General features: G+C 40.7%; 1 long non-coding RNA gene across 1 annotated transcript in view; it reads right to left on the minus strand.

The window, feature by feature from the left end:
* Positions 1 to 2642: 2642 nt before the first annotated feature.
* Positions 2643 to 17519, minus strand: part of LOC119871500 — a 35843-nt gene continuing 20966 nt past the window's right edge. The window contains exon 3 of the long non-coding RNA XR_005358098.1: positions 2643 to 3422. This is a non-coding gene — a long non-coding RNA (uncharacterized LOC119871500). The remainder of the gene's footprint in view (positions 3423 to 17519) is intronic.

A 17519-nucleotide genomic window follows, 5' to 3' on the forward strand; every position in this document is an offset into this window, starting at 1 on the left:
GCAAAAATCCAGGGGTAGGAAAGGACTTCACCTTCTTACGGTGAATAAATTCCAAATAACTTAAAGTTTTTTATTTAATTTAATTTTAAATTTCAATAAAAAGGTAGAGAGTATGCTGGAACATGATGAAAAAGATGATGGAGGAGCCGGACTATGCAGGGTATTGTGTGGGCCACAGATTTCATTCTGTATACATGAAGGTGAAGATGCCACGGGAAGACTTTGAACAAGGCAGAGATATTTTTACACTTTTTACAAGGTAAATCTATTCTATTTTTAAAAAAAGGTTTACAAAATATTTTATTTATTTATTTATGAGAGACACAGAGAGAGAGAGAAAGGCAGAGACATAGGCAGAGGGAGAAGCAGGCTCCCTGTGGGGAGCCAGATGTGAGACCCAGGATCATGCCCTGAGCCAAAGGCAGATGTTCAACCACTGAGCCACCTGGATGTCCCCCCAAAAAGATTTTATCTTTATTTATTTTAGAGAGAGTGTGCGTGAGAGAGCTCTAGCAGGGAGAGGGGGGAGAGGAGGAAGGAGAAGCAGACTCCCTACTGAGTGACTGAGCCACCAGGTGCCTGGGAAATCTATCCCTATACAAACCTTACCACCAGGATAACCAAAAAAAGACAAAAGAAAAGTTCTTCCTTGGGCAGCCCGGTGGCTCAGCGGTTTAGCGCTGCCTTCAGCCCAGGGCCTGATCCTGGAGACCAGGGATTGAGTCCCATGTCGGGCTCCTTGCAGGGCCTGCTTCTCCCTCTGCCTGTGCCTCTGCCACGTGCTCTCTTTCTCTCTGTGTCTCCCATGAATAAATAAATAAAATCTTAAAAAGAAAGAAAGAAAAGTTTCTCCTTTATAGAAATATTCCTGTGAATGAATGAAGAACTGATAGAAGTGGAATATTCCTATTTTACAACCTCCAATGAATTAATAGATTTAGGTATAAAGCACATCTACTGCCATCACAAAAAGACACACCACCAAACACATGACTTTTGATGGAAGAATACAATACCACCTATGAGGCCATCTTAGCTCAGGAACATGTTAATCACAGAAGTGCAATCAACAAATTCCAGACTATAGCTCTACAGGACAAACAATCTGGTTTCTTCAAATAAATTGCAAATTAATGGGTGAAATATTAATGGAAGGGGAAACCTATAGACATAGCAAACGATTTGTAATGTGTGGTTCTTATTGGGATCTTGAGTCAAACAACCTGACTGTAAAAATTATATCTTTATGAGACGTTCAGAAACATACTTTTCAGGTATTTGATGATATTAAAAATTATTAGTTTTTAGATGTGTTAATGGTCTTAAGGTTATACTTTAAAAAGTCTTTATCTTAAAAAGAAAGTCTTTATCTTGTATAGATATATATTGAAATATTTAGGGGTGAAATGACACAATGGGATTTGTGTCAAAATACTACTGGAGGAGGGCAGCCCCGGTGGCACAGCAGTTTAGCGCCACCTACAGCTCAGGGTGTGATCCTGGAGATCCAGGGATCGAGTCCCACATCAGGCTCCCTGCATGGAACCTGCTTCTCCCTCTGCCTGTGTCTCTGCCTCTCTCTCTCTCTGTGTCTCTCATGAATAAATAAATAAAATCTTAAAAAAAAATACCGGAGGAGCGGCATCTGGGTGGCTCAGTCAGTGGTGCATGTTACTCTTGATCTGGGGTTGTGAGTTCCAGCTCCACACTGAGCATGGAACCTACTTAAAAAAAAAATACAGGGGTGGCTGGGAGTTGGCTGAACATTTGACCCTTGGTTTCAGCTCAGGTCATAATCTCATGGATTGTGTGATGGAGTCCTGCTTCGAGCAGCATGCTCAGCCAGGAGTCTGCTTGGGATTCTCTCTCCTCTCTCATTTTCTCTCTCCTCTCTCTCTGTCCCTCCCCCCTGCACTCACTTTCTCTCTCTCTCTCTCTTGCTCTCTCTCTCAAATAAATAAATCTTAAAAAAAAAAAAAAAAGAAAGAAAAAAAAGAAGACAAGGAACTAGATGGGAGTTTTCAATGAAATGGACTGGCATGTCTTTTGGGTTTTTTTTGTTTGTTTGTTTGTTTTAAAGATTTTATTTATTTATTCATGAGAGACACACACAGAGAGAGAGACAGAGACACAGGCAGAGGGAGAAGCAGGCTCCATGCAGGGAGCCTGACGTGGGACTCCATCCCCCCGTCTCCAGGATCACGCCCTGGGCTGAAGTCAGCGCTAAACCGCTGAGCCACCCGGGGCTGCCCTGTCCTTTGGTTTTAGAGATCACTGGTGACCATGAAAGAAGCAATTTCATTAAATGGTGGAGAGAAATAGAAGCTAGATTTGTGTGGATTGAATACTGACTAGGAAGGGAAAAGCTGAGAGAGCACAGCGAGATAACTTTTGAGAAGCATGTTGCCCCAAAGCCTCACCACTACTTAACTATTGGATGAGGTCTTTTTTTTTTTTTTTAAGATTTTATTTATTTATTCATGAGAGACACACAGAGAGAGAGAGAGGCGCAGAGACACAGGCAGAGGGAGAAGCAGGCTCCACGCAAGGAGCCTGATGTGGGACTTGATCCTGAGTCTCCAGGATCACACCCCGGGCTGCAGGCGGCGCTAAACCGCTGCGCCACCAGGGCTGCCCTGGATGAGGTCTTAAATCAAAATCATTACTTCTATTTCTGAGCTTTTCTCCCTGTACTATGCCCCTTCGGTCAAGTTATCCTGGAGTTCCTTTTTGACTGGGATTAGAAACTCTGAGCTATTACCATAGTGGACCCCTCCCTAAACTGGTAACTGAAGTCTGTTCCATCATGCTGGGTCTTCACCTTATTGTTATGAAATCAGCTACATTGCTTTTAGGCCCAATGACTTACTGCTGTGAAATAGATGGAATGCAGTAGATAATTTGGTTAGTCTGTGTTTAAAATTTGCTAAGAAAAGAAATACTTGAAAACTATTTCCAGATTAAATCTCACACATAGAACAAGCAAAATTCCAGTCTTCTCCAATGGCAAATGTAACTCAAACAGAGAAACCCTGTAAGGTAACTGCATTCATGGGCTGCCTCCCCCCCATCCTAGGTATTCTCAACCTAGAATCATTTGGCATCAACATCCCTGTCATTATTAGTGGGGAATTCCTAGTTGAGATTCACATCTCATCATTCATGTGATGTTTCAAAAATCTCTTCGCTATCTGATATTTTGGAACCCAATAAATATCTGTGTCATCTTGTCTTAAATATTCAAAGTATCTTTCCAAACCTTTACTCATTTGTTCTCCAAATGTCTTTAAACTATATCAAATTCTCTATAGAAAGGAAAAATAATCAGTGGAGATTAGGGATTTGGAAATCCAAGGGAGTTAAAAAAAGGGGGTGGGGGGGTAAAATCCTCCGAGGAGTGCTTGCATATTATGGTCATTCTCCTAGAAAAGAAAATGAAAAAATATATTATTAAGTGGATGCATGAAAATAGATGTAGTAAAATTTGGAGAATATGCTTAAATTAAATGAATTCCAAATGCCTGCCACTGTTATTTGTGGGGCTCTTTGGGAGGCTAAAACAGCATCATTCCAATACTTTCTTTTAGCTAGAATATGTTATAAGAGCTGCCCAAAAAGAGAAATAATTAATCCAGTATGCCTCATAGACCTAATGACAAAGAAGACAGTTTGCTTGGCATTGTCCCAAGCTGATGACTGAAGAAGGAAGTTCTCAAGTACAGGTTGGGGAAAGTCATCCCTGACTGAGTCCAGGAAGTGCCAGTGGATGGGCAGCCGTGGTAGGGATTTTCCATAGGGACAAGCCAAAGCCCGAGGAGCAGGCTCCAGACTATCTCTCCCAGCTATCATCAGTTGCTTTGCATGGTTGCTACATGAGCTCAAACTCTCCCCTCCAAGCAAATGCTGTGTGATCAGCATCTCTAGCCATGATACTTACTTGTACTCCAGTTAACGTTTTTTCATGTGACTACCAGGCACTCTCATTAAGTCTGGCCATCACCATAACTTTATTGGAGAGCTAGAGAAAGGGAGAGCATGCACACACACAAGCAGCGGAGGGAGGGGCAGAGGGAGAGAATTTTCAAGCATACTCCCCACTGAGCATGGAACCTGACATGGGAGGACTCTGAGATCATGATCTGAGCTGAAACCAAGAATCAGACACTTAACCAACTGAGCCATCCAGGCACCCCAAAATGTACTTTTTAATGGTACAATTCAATGGTTTTCAGTATATTTGCAGAGTTGCATGACCATTACCTTCTATCAGCTGTATGAGTATTAGAAAATAGAAATAATTCTGGTCTAGTTGGTAAATAACCACCGTCCCAAATCAGAGAGTGTCCACTTCCTGACCAGCCACTGCCCCATGGCAGCTACCCCATTCCTATCTCCAGAAACTCCCAAAATTTCCCACAGTGTAGCTGCCAGAGGACTAACACTGACATAATCAAGGACTTTAGAACCTTCCTCCATCACTGTGACTACTCCCTTTTATCAAGTATTTTGAATGTCACCCCTGGAGAAAAGAGGCATTATTTCTTAAGTGAAGACAGAATCAAAGAATACATTTCTTTATTAAAGATACCAAATTACATGGTTCAGTTAAATTATCCTCATACTATTTTTTTTTCAAGATTTCATTTATTTACTAGAAAAAGAGAGAGAGAAAACATAAGCAGGGAGGAGGGACAGAAGGCCAGGGAGAAGCAGACTCCTGGGACCCTGGGATCAGACCTGAGCCAAAGGCAGATGTTCACTGGACTGAGCCACCCAACCCTATTCTCATATCCCTATAGAACTTCCAGCAGCATTTGAATCCATATTCCCCAACTCCTTTACCACTCACCAAATATGAAGCCCATTTAAGGTTTCACATTCTTGACAATGCCAATCTTTCTGTCTTTCCTTTCCAGCTCAAGTTCCTTTCTTTTTGTTTCAAAAATTTTATGTATTTGAGAGAGAGAGAGAAGGTAAGAGGGGCAGAGGGAGAAGCAGAGACCCTGCTGAGTAGGGAGCCCAATGCAGGGCTTGACCCCAGGACCCTGAGGTCATGATCTGAGCTAAAGGCAGACTCTCAACCAACTGAGCAACCCAGGCACCCCTTTCTGTTCCTTTCTGTTTGTGTCTCATACCCGTAGGATCTTTTTAGGATTTCATGCTCTAGAATTAATGAAAATATTTGACTTATTTTCCCAGTTATTAGGAACATGCTATTTGAATGCACCATCGGCCTCCTGTTGGCCCTTCAGAGACTATTTTGTGAAAGTCTATAGAACATGAGAAAGTGTGCACAGGCTACTATCTAAACTAGCAAAAGCTACCCTATTTTTCCATCATATCCAATATATTAAGTTTTTGTCCCCTTTCTTCATACAGCTCATGTTTAACTCTTTTCATTTGAAATTATTTTTTTTTAAGATTTTATTTATTTATTCATGAGAGACACAGAGAGGCAGAGACATAGAGAGAGAAGTAGGCTCCATATAATGAGCCCGATGTGGGACTCAATCCCAGAACCCCAGGATCACACTCTGAGCCAAAGGCAGATGCTCAACCACTGAGCCCCAGGCGTCCCTGAAATTATTTTCAAACACTCTTACTGGCAACAAGAATAGAGAGAGAAATGTATCTCATGAGAAAATCTAATCCCACAATGCAAACAGCTGTTTTGGGGGCAATATGGAAATTTAAAGAATGAGGAATAGATGACAATTCTGAATTTCTTTTACTTTTCTTAAGGCAGGCATATCCTCCAAAAATGAACATTTCTCTAGATTTTTGAGATATCAGTAACAGATTGATGTCTTTTCATATTCAGTCAGGCCTTCATTCAAGAAATATTATCAACAACTATATATCAAGCATCTTGCTTAGTACTAGGGAAAGAATGGTGAATAAAAAGAGATACCAGCATTGGCTTCCATTGATCCTAGAGTCACATTGTGGTAGGATGCAAGATGGCCCCAACCTTTACAACTCCTTGTCAACAAGTCTTCACTTGTAACTTTGCAGTGCCCTCCCACTCTGATTCTGGACTTGTCCATAAGACTTACATTGGCCACTAGAATAAGCCAGAAGTAATGGTGTACCTATGCCACCTCAAGAGCCTTCCATGTGACCTCCTGCACATCTGCCACTAACACGAGAGTGTGTCTGAGACAGCTTTCTGGAGGGTGAGAGACATGCAGAGCAGTTGCCCCGGTCTCAGATCAGCAGTCAGGCAGCTCCTCCCCAGATACAAGCGTTAGCCCAGCCTCTATAACCAAGAACGACAGTTGCCTTGCCAGCCTGCAGCTGACTCCAAATACTTGAGCCATAAACATTTCCTGCCGAGTGCCACTGAAATTTTGTGGTGTTTTATTACACAACATTAATGTGGCAACAGGTTACTGATACATTTTTACTAATCATAAAAAATAAACATAAAATTAGGAGCTGTAGTGTGTGCTCTGAAGGACTGGAGTATAGAAACACGAGAGTACAGGAGAGCTAGATCTAGCCTAGGTGAGTGGAGAGGGGAGGTCTTCGGGGAAGAGATATGTAGGCTAAGATCGAAAGGATGTGCAGAAGTTAACTAGGTGAAGAATGGGAGAAAGGGTTGTTTAGGTCACTGGGCAGCATGTGCAAAGGCTTAGTAGGGAAGGAATACACAGTGAGTTAGTATAAGAAGGCTGATGTGGCTGGAACATGGAGATAAATGGGAAAATGTGAAGAAATAAGCTGGAATCATAGGCAATGACTTATAAAGCTTATAGAACATATGAAGAGTTTGAGTTAATCCAAAGAACAGTGAGGATAACTGAATGGTTTCAAGATGGTAGTAACTGTTTTTCTCACATGCTTACCTGGCTATGCAATGGGTAGGGAGCTTCAACCATACACCCTGAAATTTGCCCATGGATTTCACAAGTTAGCTCTAAAACAAAGTATCATTCATCCATCCATTTATTTAATGGAAGTTTATTAAGAGGGTCCAATTTGGAATGAATGTATGATTCGGAGATTAAACGAATGAATGAGTCTGTGCCAAGCAATCTGACAGGTACTGGAGAGACACAAAGACAGAACTCCTGCCCTTGATATGCTCACACTCTAGGAGGGAGATGAACATGAAAAAGAGACTTCATTGCTAACCCAGAGGTATATGAACAATGTGCTTGAAAAGCATAGAGAGGGGGGATGCCTGGGTAGCTCAGTGTCTACTCAACCACTGAACCACCCAGGCGTCTTAACAAGAAACAATTAAAAAAAATACATTATAAACTGTAGTCAGTATTCATGTTCTTCGCAAATACAACTGGTGATTTTCACCACTGGATGAGGCTCTTTTAAGGTTAGGATTAGAAGATGTTAAGTTATAAATCCCACACTCAGTGCGGTGCTCTCATTCATATACCCTCATCCCCACTAGGAAATCCCCAAATTCCTAACAATAGCAGCTCTCAAAGTACTGTCTTTTCTATTGTTAAAGTTTGCATAGTCTTCAGATATTGGGCGCAGTTACTTATCTAGCAGGTGCTCCACAGCTGATAGGCATTACATTGAATCTCATGGAATCAACATTTTCATAGAACATAAACAGTAAACAGCATGAATTTTAAACAGTTCAACCTAATACTAAGTTCTGTGGCACCAGACTAGTTTAGAGAGTCAAGTTTGTTATGTAAATAATCTTAATAGCATCCAGAGAGATCAAATGCTCTTCATTTGACCGATTTTTGTTTTGTTTTGTTTTTAAATGACAGCAAAAGATTGGGATGAATGGATTGTTTCTCCTTGCAAAGTACCCAGACGCCGCTTGGACTCAAGGTAGACTTTCAAGGGATGTTTCTTCTAAAAGAACCTGCTTCACATTAATCATATTTACAATTGAAAGACTATAAAGATAATTTGAGAATATTGCTTAAAACCCTTTGTATTGCTAACTGAATTAAAAGAACAATAACAAATAATAAGAACAAGAGGAAAATAAATTCATAGGCCACGTCTGCTAGCAAAGCCAACTACCTATTCTTGACAGAAATGAATTCTTGTAAGGCTTGAATGTTCTCCTAGAGCTCATTTATATTTCTGTCTTGATCCAGGAAGGAGTGAGAGAAACTACATTTCATAGAGCCCACATGAGCCCTGGCACATCTAATCTTCAACCTCCACTTTTAATTTACATCTGAAAAATGAATGAATGAGCAACTACAGGAAGATATAAAAGACAGGGTTACACAAAGAGAGTGTATAATTTTATTATATCTGCTGCCCAGCCCTGAACAAATAAACTCCATTACATGTGCTGGCTTTGTATCCAAACTGCCCTTCCAACCTGGGGCAGACATACAAAATCTGTCAACTAATGCAGCAGTCAGCCCAACTCTCTGACTTGATCCTATAGATCTATATTTCTAGGGACACCTGGGTGGCTCAGCGGTTGAATGGCTGCCTTCAGCTCAGGGCATGATCCTGGAGTTCTGGGATCCAGTACCGCATTGGGCTCCCTGTGAGGAGCCTGCTTCTCCTTTCTCCCTCTGCCTCTGCCTCTCTCTGTGTGTCTCTCATGAATAAATAAATTAAATCTTTTTTTTTTTTTAAGATTTTATTTATTTATTCATGACAGACACAGAGAGAGAGAGAGGGAAAGGCAGAGACACAGCAGAGGGAGAAGCAGGCTCCATGCAGGAGCCTGACATGGGACTCGATCCCAGGTCTTCAGGATCATGCCCTGGGCTGCAGGCGGTGCTAAACCACTGTGCCACCAGGGCTGCCCAGTAAATTAAATCTTAAAAAAAAAAGGTCTATGTTTCTAAAACGAAGCTTTCATTGTAATAACATTCCCTTTTAATTTAAGCAAAATAAAATGGAAACAGCACTGGAACGGATACAAAAGTAGAGTGAAAATGTCTCCTTGGACAAAGCTATTTTAATGAAAGCTCTCGTGTTCCACCACCCAATTAGATTCACTTCATTGGCTGTCTTCATGGGATTTCCCAAAGCTGAGGACTATCCAAAAGAAATAAAAGGTGAGCATTTTCCTTAAAGCAGGATGCTAGGTTTTGAATACAAATATTCACATTAAGTGAAGGAACTTGATTAAACCCACAATTCAAGATAATGATGAACTGGGTGCTGGAACTCAGCTGCCTGACACACTTTAGCATATGAATTAAATTTTCTGTTAGCTAACCCACTTAAAAAAAAAAAAGACTGTATTTAAACATTTTCCTTCAGGGAATTGGCCATATGTGGAATTAACAGACTCTTGGGTCCACATGGGGCTTGGCTTGTAATTTCTGAGTTTGCTGGGAAAGTGAGTTTATTGCATTATATTGAAATGGACACTGGGAGATTTATTTGAGCATATGACACTTTAATAGGAGTGTCTACTTAATCAGATATGCCATCATTCACATATATACAGGTGTACCAGCAGTTGTTTCATGAATGATCATACCAAAAATGGATGTATATGGCCAGATGTTAGAGAAGGCCCTTCAAATAAGGAGGTGGTGAGTGCATGTGGTGATGATAGGGAAAGAGCTGTCATGATATACTACATGGATCTTCCTAAGTACATTCACAACTCTGTAGCAAAATGTTTTCCATAAAAACTTCATTCCACAAATAGAATTTAAAAATGGAATCATAGCATATGGCCATGTAAATTGTAAATGCAATCCACATGCCTTCAACAATGCCAGTGTGGATGGGCTAATGAAGATGCAAATGGGGAAAGGTACACCATCAAGTTGGCTACCTCACAATACCCAGATGTCCCAGAAATTCCAGAACCATTTTGTGAATATCAAAAGGAAAAATACTATCAGAATATCATTTCAGCATTTTTTTTAAAGATTTTATTTATTCATTCATGAGAGACACACACAGAGAGAGAGAGAGAGAGGCAGAGAGAGAAGCAGGCCCCATGCAGGGAGCCCGACGTGGGATTCAATCCCAGGACACACCCTGGCCCAAAGGCAGGCACCAAACCACTGAGCCACCCAGGGATCCCTCTATTTCAGCTTTGATATTCATAGTCTTACAGACTTCAGATGTTCTATAGCTTAAATATCACAAGACACATCGGAAACTTAAGTGCTTTATAAGTCATACAAGGACAAAAGGGAAGCAAATGAATTATAAAGAGGTGGAGGCCCGATGATTTCCAATTATTGATACTGCACTGTATGGGGATGGCTCGAGATTGATCTGTGGAGGAAATCAGATATAAATGATGAAGTTTTGGGATCCCTGAGTGGCTCAGTGGTTTAGCGCCTGCTTAGGGGCTTAGGGCGTGACCCCTGAGTTCTGGGTCAAGACCCACATCTGGCTCCCTGCATGGAGCCTGCTTCTCCCTCTGCCTGTGTCTCTGCCTCTCTCTGTATGCCTCTCATTAATAAATTTAAAAAAACTTTAATTAAAAAAAAAAAACAGAAGTTCAAAACAAATGAACTTTTAAAAATAAATAAATAAATAAATAAATAAATAAATAAATAAATAGTTTTGAAGAGTGTAGTTAGATGGGGAGGAGCTACATTTTAAGTACATTCATTTTTTAAAGCACAATGTTACATTCTTTACATACAGGGTATGTTATTGCCATTTTGAGATGAAGACAACAAAAGCTCAAAGATGAAATAATTTCCTCAAAGTCACAAAGTTAGTAAGTACCCAAACAGATATGCAAACACAAGTATTTACAAGCCTGCCTTTCACGTATCACCTTTATAACTTTTGCCAGACCATGTGCCATCTGTGCTATATTCTATTTAATACTCTTCCTTAATTCAGATTTATATTTTAAAATATTTATTTAAAATAAAAAATGTAGGGGCATCTGGTTGGTCCAGTCAGTAGAGCATGCAACTCTTGATCTCAGGGTTGTGAGTTCAAGCTCCACACTGGGCATGGAATCTACTGTAAAAATTAATTAATTAGTTAGTTAGTTAGTTAATTAATTAATTGAATTAAAAATTTATGAGGCACCTGGCTGGCCCAGACAATAGAACATGCAACTCCTGATCTCAGGATTGTGAGTTCAAGCCCCAAGTTGGGCATAGAGCTTTAAAAGTAATAAAATAAAATAAAATTTTAATACTATCAATAATAGAAAAGAATTATCATTTGCCATAAGCAGAAGGCAACTACAAAAATAAATTCTAACTAAACAGTGTTACCCATCCAAAGCTCTGAACCTGGGGCCTGCCTCTTCCTTGTAAGGAGGGTTTGCAAAGTTAAGGACGTATTAAAGCCCTTTGTGCACCAAAATGAGGTTTTTCTCTCGATGTAAACAGAAAGACAGAAAGAGCACTAAAATGGGAATTCTATTTGTCTCCTGTGATAGTTTTTTGTTTTTTAAAGATTTAACTAATTTATTTGAGAGAGAAAGACAGCAAGCAAGTGAGCAAGAGCATGAGGAGGGCGGGGAGGGGAGAAACAGACTCCCTATTGACCAGGGAGCTGGAGGTGGGGCTCGATCCCAAGATTCCAGGATCATTATCGGAGCTGAAGGCAGACTCTTAACCGGCTGAGCCACCCAGGCACTCCTCCTGTGTTATAGTTTTATTTGATGACTGGATGTGCTATATGTGGAGGTATCACCTGGAATCATGCTTCCTACCAACAGTGGCATGCTGGTCATAATTTGGGGAACTATGAGCTGTGGAATGAGCATTTTTTGTGAGCTGAAGCAAGAGAAGATAAAAGGGAATTGATCGGATCTGATCTTTTTCAAATCAAAATTCAATTTGAGAGAAACTAACCTCTGGTTCCATGTATGATTCAATAAAATTATGTATGTATTCAGTTTCAGATTTAGTAACAAATCTGAGACCAAACTCAAAGTTAAACATTGGGCTAAATTCTTTCAAAATACTGATATTTGGGACATCTGGGTGGCTCAGTTGGTTAAGCATCTGCCTTCCACAAAGGCCATGATCTCAGGGTCCTGGGTTAGAGCCTTGTGTCTCGTTGGGCTCCCTGCTCAGCAAGTAGTCTCCTTCTCCCTCTGCCTCTCCCCTCTCCTCCCACTCATACTTGCTCTCTCTCTCTCTCTCTTTCTCTCTCAAATAAATAAATAAAATCTTAAAAGAAAATACTGATATTCAAGAAGCTTCAAGCATGCTAGATCTAGGAACTATTGAGTATCCTTTGCCATGGTTCCTGGTTAAACTACTGCAGGACATCACGATGCAGGCATCAGCAGGCCCCTTTGTCTTATAAAACTTGGAGAAAACAGGTTAGAAGTTTTCCTCGTATCTTGCCTACTCCTGGGCATATCTGACTCAAAGAGTGGACAGTTGGGGCCCAAAAGTCATTTCTCAGAATAATTTTGTCCTGGCCTTCTCATTTATTTTCTAAAAAGTACATAATGGCAGCATGGCTATTATAGTACCACGACCATCACCTCCATATGTCAAACAGAATAACCAAAAGACATTTCTACATCCCTGTTTCAAAGGTATTTTTTTCCTAATCTTTTGTAATTGGACTCACTTCCATGTTTTGTTTTGTTTTTTTAATTTATTTATGATAGTCACACACAGATTGAGAGAGAGAGAGAGAGGCAGAGGCACAGGCAAATCGTGCCCTGGGCCAAAGGCAGGCGCCAAACCGCTGCGCCACCCAGGGATCCCCCGCTTCCATGTTTAACAAGGTATCTAAAATTCTACAAAAATATACACAGTAGGGCAGCTCCGGTGGCGCAGCGGTTTGGCGCCACCTGCAGCCCGGGGTGTGATCCTGGAGACCCGGGATCGAGTCCCACGTCGAGCTCCCTGCATGGAGCCTGCTTCTCCCTCTGCCTGTGTCTCTGCCTCTCTGTGTGTCTCTCATGAATAAATAAATAAAATCTTTAAAAAAAATATATATATATATATGTATACACACACACACACAATATCTTGGCTTTCTGTATTTTTATATGCATATACTATGTCTTCCCAGAAAAACCCACAGTCATATGTGTACCCAACTTAATATGTAGTAACACATACATATATTCATACATGCACACACATACACACAAGCTGTCTTAAAAAAACTGAATTTAAGTAGCAGATATGGCAATGGGTCATAAGTGAGAAATACATTGAAAATGAAAGAAATGCTGATTCAAAGTCTCAGGAAACAGATTTTCCAATGATGATAAAATTGTACACAATACGAGACTAAGAAAATGCACCAGAGTCATTGCAAAAAAAAAAAAAAAAAAAAAAAATTCTGAGAGGAACAGAGTACTAACTGGCAAAGAAAACTTTCCACCAGTCGGTAACTAGTTTAATAATTAACAGAGTTGGGGGGATCCCTGGGTGGCTCAGCGGTTTGGCGCCTGCCTTTGGCCCAGGGCGCGATCCTGGAGTCCTGGGATCGAGTCCCACATCGGGCTCCCGGCATGGAGCCTGCTTCTCCCTCCTCCTGTGTCTCTGCGCCTCTCTGTCTCTCTCTATGTCTATCATAAATAAATAAATAAATCTTAAAAAAAAAATTAACAGAATTGGGATCCCTGGGTGGCGCAGCGGTTGGCGCCTGCCTTTGGCCCAGGGCGCGATCCTGGAGACTCGGGATCGAATCCCACGTCGGGCTCCCGGTGCATGGAGCCTGCTTCTACCTCTGCCTGTGTCTCTGCCTCTCTCTCTCTCTCTCTCTCTCTGTGTGACTATCATAAATAAATAAAAATTAAAAAAAAATTTCACAGAGTTCTCTGACCAAACTATTGTTTCAAAAAAGGTAGTTCCCTCACAGATTACACCCTCTTCTTTGCAGCCCAACCCTGGGCCCAGTCACCAGCAGGGGGACATTCTGAATGAAACCTCAGTGAATAAATTAGTATATAGATGAGATCTTGCCCTTAAATATAATTTGGCCAGATTTTAGAAATGTGACAAGAGGCTTGACTTGAATTCTTTTGCCTTTCTCAAGGGTGTTAGTGTAGCACTAATGATACTTTCTCAACTACTCTTAAATATCCTATACTTCCATAGTTGACACAATAATATTGTGTCAGCTGCTCTAATTTGCCAAAAGCTAAATTTTAGGAAATTCAGCTGCTCTAATTTGCCAAAGCTAAATTTTTATTTAAAAGAAAAGGCACAGGGGCACCTGGCTGGCTTAGTCGGTGGAACATGCAACTCTTGATCTCTGGGTCACGAGTTCAAGCCCCACATTGGATGTAGAGCTTATCTAATAAACACACACACACACACAAAGGTATGAAACAATATTTCATCACACACTCATGGTTCAGTGGTCATTTTGCTCTGTTTTCATGAAATATCTTCAGAACAAGTGAAACTACAAAATATAAAGGAAAGAAAACAAAAACAAGAATGGGTAAGCAATTCTCATTTCTACTGAAATCCGAAAATACAGAATTTCTATTTTTAATTTGAAGTCTAGAAACTCAACTAGAATATAGCTAAGTTTTAAAACCCAATGTGAAATAAAACAAGTATGAAAAAAATTTTCAAAAAACAATATGGAAAAGAATTATTCTCTGGGTCATATCATTTTAATAACTTCAACCCCAATTATCAAACCTTGGTTCCAGGAACAGAAGCAACAAGTTTTTACCAGTTTACTAATTTGAGGTAAAACCTACATCAAAGCTCAGCCTTCTGTATGTGGGAGGAACTGCATCAGGCAGGTGCAGAGGCCACATTAGGAAACTCAAGAATGGTGAAGTTTTGTAGTTAACACTTAAAATGTATAAAAAATATCTTCCTAATTAGAAGCATCTCAGTTATTAGAAGATGGAAACTTTATTCCTGAAGTTGACTCCAGAAAAGCAAATGCTCATTTTTGTTAAATAAAAAGTCTTCCTAAAATGTAAACCCCAGGTTATATATTAAAGAGCAGTGTTTCTCAAACTTTAATGTGCATATGAATCACCTGAGAACTTGTTAAAATGTAGGTTTTGATTCATTAGGTCTGCAGGGATACCCAAGATTTGCATTTCTAACAAAATCCCAGTTGATGTGGACACTACTTATTTACCTGCCACACTTGAGTGCAAGGATATAGAGAACTTACAACTGTGGCTTCCCCAGCTTTACCATCTAGTGGGGGAAAACCTATAAATAAATAAGGAACCATTATAGTTTGATTTTAAATCACTCCTACCTACTGATTCTTATATGATGGTAGTAAATTTTTTATTATTTCTGCATTAAAGCTTCTTTTCATGAATGTATTGAAACAACTATAGTTGACCCTTGAACAACCCTGGAGTTAGGGACACTGACCCTTGCATGGTCAAAAATCTGTGTATAACTCTTTTTTAAAGACTTTACTTATTTATTTGAGAGACAGAGCACAAGTGTTGGGAGGAAAGGGCAGAGGGAAAGGGAGAAGCCAGGCTCCATCCCAAGACCCTGGGATCATGACCTGAGTCAAAGGCAGATGCTTAACTATCTGAGCCACCCAGGAGCCCATGTGTATAGCTTTTGACTCCCCAGAAACTTACCTACTAAAAACCTAGGGTTGAGGGGAAGTCCTACTGATAAAACAAATAGTCAACACATATTTGCATGGTATGTATATTACATACTATATTTTTATAATAAAGTAAGCCAAAGAAAAGAAACTATTAAAAAAAATCATGAGGAAGAGAAAATACATTTGCAATACGGTATATACCAAAAAATAAAAAATAAAAAAAATCTGTGTATAAGTGAACCAATGCAGTTCAAACTTGTTCAAGAGTAAACTGTAGGGCAGCCCAGGTGGCTCAGCAGTTTAGCATCACCTTTGGCCCAGGGCGTGATCCTGGAGACCCTGGATCAAGTCCCACGTCTGGCTCCCTGCATGAAGCCTGCTTCTCCCTCTGCCTGTGTCTCTGCCTCTCTCTCTCTCTCTCTCTGTGTCTCTCATGAATAAATAAATTTAAAAATCTTAAAAAAAAAAAAAAAGAGTCAACTGTAAATAAAATGATCCCACAGGAAAAGATACCAAAAAAAATCTGTTGTGAACTGTTTCACTTTAAAAAATTAAGGAAAAAAGTTAAAATTGTACATTACTAGTTTCCCAACTGAAATAAATGAAAGTGTCTCTGCAAATAAAGAGGAAATCACTTTCTCCTACCCTTATCCAATTATTCAGTTAAAGTTTTTTGGATGAAATCAACATTAGTGTGGAAGCCAAGAAAAATTAAGGCCATCCCACCTAAAGTTTAGCATTAGCACAAGTACAGCCATCTTAGGCCCCTGTGAATAAGAGCTGAACTTTATGGGAAAAACTGCAGAATGTCCTCAGTGTCCTCAGCAGGTAATACCATATCAGAAAGACAACAGAGCTCAGAATTGCCCTCAGCAGATAATCCCATATCAGAAAGACAACAGAGCCCACGCCCATGGTAGAAAGTCTCATATTAGAATGAGAACAGAGCTCAATGCCCTTGAAAGCCCCACATCAGAATGTAAACAGAACTTGGGAGAAATTCTTCCACCCCTTCTGAAAATCCCCTAGACCAGCCTATAAAAAACCCAGCTGTAACCCACTTCGAGGTCCAAGTCCCTGCTCCGCTGTGTCAGGTATACTTGGACCCAAGCTCGAGCTTGCTAATAAACCCTCGGGCGCTTGCATCGGTGTCGGCTCCTTGGTAGTTTCTCGGATTCGCAATCTTGGGCACAACAATTAGTTCATTTTATCCCGATTTATACTCCCTGTTTTAAGCAATCAACTGAGTTAGAAGGTAGGGGTTTCCTATTCATTCAATAAGTAACTATTTTTTTTAAAGATTTATTTATTTATGTTGGGGCCAGGCGGGAAGGGAAACTCCTCAAGATGGCGGATACGCCAAAATGGCTGAGGTTCCTGTCACCACCTCCACTTGGGACGACAGCTTGAGCAGACCCTTACACCTCTCCTTTGGACTTCCCCAACCGAACCCAATGCCCTTCAAGCCCCAGAGGAGGAAGTCACCTTTGACTGGTCGAATTGCAATCCTTCCTTTGCATAGGGAGGGTCACTCTGACTGGTTGGATTGCAGTCCTTCCTTTGCATATGAGCCAACCAATAGGAAACCGTTCTGCCTTACAACGTTATGTAAACCCCCGACCACCTTGTCTTGGCGCGACTTCCTCGACTCACTCTCTTTCCCCCGTGAGTCGTGGAACCTCGCCCGAGGGTGCCTGCAATAAAATCTGTTCTTGGACCCTCGCTTGCCTTGGCGGTCTCATTTCCATCTAGTTACTAAAAAACTTAACAATTTATTCATGAGAGACACATACACACACACAAACAGAGAGAGAGTGAGAGAGAGAGAGGCAGAGACACAAGCTCCATGTAGGGAGCCCGACACGGGCCTCGATTCTGGGTCTCCAGGATCACGCCCTGGGCCGAAGGCAGGCGCTCAACCGCTGAGCCACCCAGGGATCCCCCTCAATAAGTATCTATTGAGCAACAATAATGTGTTAGGCACTGGACTGGGTGCAGAGGACAGAGTGAATGAGTGGGGAGAGAAAAACAATAAACAAGTAAACACTTGACTGGAAATAGAAAAACTTCCAGCACTGCCTTGGCAGGCAAGT

This window comes from Canis lupus, chromosome 4, assembly GCF_011100685.1.
Source record: "Canis lupus familiaris isolate Mischka breed German Shepherd chromosome 4, alternate assembly UU_Cfam_GSD_1.0, whole genome shotgun sequence".
In the NCBI taxonomy this organism is placed as follows: Eukaryota; Metazoa; Chordata; class Mammalia; order Carnivora; family Canidae; genus Canis; species Canis lupus.